Raw genomic sequence first — 6,041 nt, forward strand, 5'->3', positions numbered from 1 at the left:
ACAATACGTAATTTATTAACGGTCCCTAACTAGCCCTGGAGCCAGGCCATCCAAAGGCAAACCAATTTTGCCACAGTTACACACCAGCCCAACTGACACTATTTGGCAAAAGTATTCGGCTAACTCGACCACCTGCAAACACACATGAGACAGCCACGTCAAATCACACTGGGAAACCAACTCGCGTTTGAATTTCTTACATTTCTTAACAAAACAAATCTAAAATGGAGGCCAACTCACAATGTTTAGCCGTCCTTTAATTTGTCCAGGTACTGCATACACCCCGATATGAAATCAATACGAGGTTTGAGAAACAACTGAAAAAACGTTATGGGTTGTGTCTTTGAATTCAGTTACTTCGACCAACATCATCAGATACAGCTCCAGCAGGATGTGGTTAATCATAGTTAAAATGAAAGACAGTCATTAAAACATTCTCAGTTCAATCACACCCTTGGATCCAATGAGAACCCTTTTGATACAGAATATATAGGGAATAGCCTACTTCTAAGGGGATCTCTTAGAAGTCTCATCTCTAGAAGTGTCTTATATATTTCTCAAGCAATGCAGAGATTCAGATTCTTCTCAGTAACTAGGTTTCTATCCAATTGGCAATATATTCTAAAATCTGCATAAAATCAACATGCGCATTTTCCCACCAGATATGTGTCTCCCTCAAATGGACTTGTTGTAGATAAAAGGCTGTGCGTGATGATGTGAGGCACATTAAAAATAACTTTTGCGGTTAAATTCCCATTTGTGGAATAGGCTAGGCCACCACATGAGATTATTATGGATAAGAGAGATCATTTTTATTTGTCAAATGGCTGCCAAGCATTGATTATCATGTGACCAGAATTGGAACACGGGAGTGATGTTTGCTGATAATGGGCCTCTGTACGCCTATGAAGATATTCCATTAAAAATCTGACGTTTCCAGCTACAATAGTCATTTACAACAATGTCTACACTGTATTTCTGATAATTTTGATGTTATTTTAATGGGAAAAAAATGTGATTTTCTTTTAAAAACCATGACATAAGTGACCCCAAACTTTTGAATGCCGTTCAACACCATAGTACCCTCAAAGCTCATCACTAAGCTAAGGACCCTGGGACTAAACACCTCTCTGCAACTGGACCCTGGACTTCCTTACGGGCCGCCCCCAGGTGGTAAGGGTAGGTAACAACACATCTACCACGCTGATCCTCCACACGGGGGCCCCTCGGGGGTGCGTGCTCAGACCCCTCCTGTACTCCTTGTTCACTCCAACACCATCATTAAGTTTGCAGACGACACAACAGTGGTAGGCCTGATCACCAACAACGATGAGACAGCCTATAGGGAGGAGGTTAGAGACCTGACCGTGTGGTGCAAGGACAACAACCTCTCCCTCAACGTGATCAAGACAAAGATGATTGTGGACTACAGGAAAAGGAGGACCGAGCACACCCCCATTCTCATCGACAGGGCTGTAGTGGAGCAGGTTGAGAGCTTCAAGTTCCTTGGCGTTCACATCCCCAACAAACTAACATGGTCCAAGCAGACCAAGACAGTCGTGAAGAGGGCACGACAAAACCTGTTCCCGCATTGGAGCCTGAAAAGATTTGACATGGGTCCTCAGATCCTCAAAAGGTTTTGCAGCTGCACCATCAAGAGCATCCTGATGGGTTGCATCACTGCCTGGTATAGCAACTGCTTGGCCTCCGACCGCAAGGAACTACAGAGGGTAGTGCGAACGGCCCCAGTACATCACCGGGGCCAAGCTTCCTGCCATCCAGGACCTCTACACCAGGCGGTGTCAGAGGAAGGCCCTAAAAATTGTCAAAGACTCCAGCCACCCTAGGCATAGACTGTTCTCTCTGCTACCGCACGGCAAGGGGTACCAGAGCGCCAAGTCTAGGGCCAAGATGCTCCTAAATAGCGTCTACCCCCAAGCCATAAGACTCCTGAACAGCTAGTCACTTTAACTCTACCTACATGTACATATTACATATTTCCTCAATTACTTCGACACCGGTGTCCCCGCACATTGACATTGACTCTGTACCGGTTCCCCCTGTATACAGCCCCGCTATTTGTATTTACTGCTGCTCTTTAATTATTTGTTATTCTTATCTCTTACTTTTATTTGTTGGTATTTTCTTAAAAATGCATAGCTGGATAGAGGCTTGTAAGTAAGCATTTCACTGTAAGGTCACAACTGTTGTATTTGGAGCATGTGACAAATACTATTTGATTTGAAATAAGGGATATAAAGTACATTTAAAGCAGGTACTTCCACACAGGTGTGGTTCATGAGTTAATTAAGCAAGTAACATCCCATTATACTTATGTCTAAAAATGCCCAGTTGTCCATTATTTTATCTACCATGGCTTGAAGAGATCTCAGTGACTTTAAAGAGGGGTCTGGAGGATTTAAAGGCTTAAACAGTTACACAATAATAAACCGTGTGTGTGTGTTTTGAATCTTCACAATGCCGAAGAATTACTCAATATGTGTGTTTTATCTTGGAATGGAACTATCTGGGCCTGGTTTCCAAATAGCAATGGAATTTATGGTTTACCAATGTTTTAAGGATGCATTTTCCCCAACGGCCGTTAGGCTCGAAAGAAAGGGAGCGCTGCTCTCGGATCAGCTTTATCCATTCAAATTATACAGAATTATTTCACAATGCTGACGACTGATCAACTCCTATTACCACCCATGGCTGCAAAAATTGAGGCGGCTTATTCTAATGATTACCTAATAAAAATGCATTAACTCACAGATTTGGCACATCATCGCGCACGTTAGGCTACATATCATGAAATAGACAGTGCCAGTCAAACATTTGGACACCTACTCATTTAAGGGTGTTTCTTTATTTGTATTACTTTCTACATTGTAGAATGATAGTGAAGACATAAACTATGAAATAACACATATGGAATCATGTAGTAACCAAAAAAGTGTTAAACAAATCAAAATATATTTTAGGTTTGAGATTCTTCAAAGTAGCCACCGTTTGCCTTGATGACAACTTTGCACACTTGGAATTCTCTCAACCAGCTTCACCTGGAATGCTATTCCAACAGTCTTGAAGGAGTTCCCACATATGCTGAGCACTTGTTGGCTGCTTTTCCTTCACTCTGCGGTCCAACTCATCCCAAACCATCTCAATTGGGTGGAGGTCGGGTGATTGTGGAGACCAGGTCATCTCATGCAGCACTCCATCATTAACCTTCTTGGTCAAATAGTCCTTACACAGCCTGGAGGTGTGTTGGGTCAATGTCCTGTGACAAACAAATGATTGTCCCACTAAGCGCAAACCAAATGGGATGGCGTATCACTGCAGCATGCTGTGGTAGCCATGCTGGTTAAGAGTGCCTTGAATTCTAAATAAATCACAGATGGTGTCACCAGCAAAGCACCCCCACACCATCACACCTCATCCTCCATGCTTCACGGTGGGAACCACACATGCGGAGATAATCTGCTCACCTACACGCCGTCTCACAAAGACATGGTGGTTGTAACCGTTTGGACTCATCAGTCATTTGGACTCATCAGACCAAATGACAGATTTTCACCGGTCTAATGTCCGTTGCTTGTGTTTCTTGGCCCAAGCAAGTCTCTTCTTCTTATTGGTGTCCTTTAGTAGTGGTTTCTTTGCAGCAATTTGACCATGAAGACCCGATTCACCCAGTCTCTTCTGAACAGTTGATGTTGAGATGTGTCTGTTACTTGAACTCTGTGAAGCATTTATTTTGGACGCAATTTCTGAGGCTTGTAACTCTATTGAACTTATCCTCTGCAGCAGAGGTAACTGGGTCTTCCTTTCCTGTGGAGGTCCTAATGAGAGCCAGTTTCATCATAGCGCTTGATGGTTTTTGCGACTGCGCTTTAAGAAACATTCAAAGTTCTTAATGTTCCGCATTGACTGACCTTCATGTCTTAAAGTAATGATGGACTGTTGTTTCTTTCTGCTGATTTGAGCTGTTCTTGCCATAATATGGACTTAGCCCTATTTGGTAAAAAAACAAACTCTTCTGTATACCTTGTCACCTTGCAACTGATTGGTTCAAACTCATTAAGAAGGAAAGAAATTCAACAAATGAACTTTTTACAAGGCACACTTGTTAATTTGGTTACTTCATGAAACTTTTGACTGGTACTGTATATTATATATATTTTAATTGTCATCTTGGTTTTCATTTGAAGCCTCTTTTTTATACATTGCTTGTTTGTATCAATTGCAAAGACATAGGCAACTTTTTATTTTTTAGTCAATTTTGTTCTAAAGTTATCACTGGTCAGAGAGCGACGGATATGCATTGTTAAATGGAGATCTTCTGTGTATAAAGTGACGAGGAAGGGCAAAAAAGCAACTAACAACCCACTTAGCTGTTCTACAAGTTTGTATTTAACTAGGCAAGTCAGTTAAGAACAAATTTTTATTTACAATGACGGCCTACTTGTAAAGCCCTCCTCTAACTAGAATGACGCTGGGCCAATTGTGCAACGCCCTATGGGACTCCCGATCACGGCTGGTTGTGATACAGCCTGGGATCGAACCCGGGTCTGTAGCGACGCCTCTAGCACTGAGATGCAGTGCCTTAGACTGCTGCGTCATCTGGGAGGCCTGAGGCAGGTGTTAGAATACAAGCGATTTCAGGTGCAATTTTAATAACGGTGGTTTTGGGAAACAGCTCAGGGATTTAACGATGGTCCTATGAAGGTTCTAACGATGAAGTTGGCCTTAAGATGCTCTTAGGAAACCCAGACCCTGGGTGTTAGTTCACAGTGTCTGTGTGTCAAAAGAGCGCTGAATGATGCCAATCTATTTACAGGTTGACACCTACTGGGTCATTCCACCCATTCGGTAGCCTTGTACGAACCGGCTTACATTTAAGCATGCGAGATCAGGATGGTTTGTACGAAGCTACCGATTCGTGCCTTTTGAAAGTTAAAAGTTAGTGGTATAATGTCAGAGTGGTCAGAAACCAGAGTGCACATTCGAGTGGATCACTTTTGTCAAGTCGGTGACCATCTTTGATATCATTGATCACCAACTTTCAAACTATGTTGCACTCTTGGGATAAAACATGTGGACTGCATGAATTTGTAAAGAATCATGTGATCGTAGGTCATTAAGTTTTGACTGCAATTTTCTGCAGTTTCTCTTCACGTACTTCATCTTGCAGCCATTACCTGCATTGTCTCCACTCTAATGTCAACCAATCACTAGGCTGTTTCTGTTTAACCCACATGACCAAAGCGATGACTGAAACATTAACCAATTTGCCATGATTTATGTGTACAGTGGATATATACAAATAATGTGATATTTGAGTCTCTCGCTCACTAATTGATTGTACAATGTGTACACAAATAATATTAGATTATGATTTCAGGTTGTGAGTGTGTGATATGAGGGTTAGATACATGTCTATTTCAACATTAAAAAAGAAAAGTTTATCAACAATGTTGATCTGGGCCCGGTTTCCCAAAAGTATCTGCTCTGTTAAACAAAAACAGTGTCTGACTTTCGGCTGTCCCAAACGCACATCACACGACTTTCATCTACGGTCGGTTGCTTTAGGCTTACTACTCAAATGCACTCGGAGTCAGGTGCTGTGCAGTGCCTCTGGAGCCAGCTGCAGGAGATGGCACGTAGGGCAGGAGTTAACCGCTCCCCGGGGACCCCCAGCCATTCCATGCGTTTGATCTCTTCTAGAGCTATCACACCTGATTTAACTTGAAACGTCTTGGGGTCCCTGAAGAGCGGTTTGAAAACACCCTGATCTAGGGTACTGATGCCGTAAACCCTGTCGTTGGCAGCTCACTTCTCAACAGGTTTTCCTGTCTAACCCAGGATTCGATTTTTGATGTTATCAGTCTAAATATGTTGACAGATACATAGGCTACTAAATTGGCAATTGATATGGCGGTCTGTTTGAGATCTCGAATGCTGCGCAGGGTGTGGCAGGGTTGACGCTCTTGAACAGTCATTCCCGAAGCAGCAGTTTTCCTGAATGGCTTCCACTGCGCATGTAC

This window comes from Oncorhynchus masou, chromosome 3 (assembly GCF_036934945.1).
Source record: "Oncorhynchus masou masou isolate Uvic2021 chromosome 3, UVic_Omas_1.1, whole genome shotgun sequence".
NCBI lineage: Eukaryota > Metazoa > Chordata > Actinopteri > Salmoniformes > Salmonidae > Oncorhynchus > Oncorhynchus masou.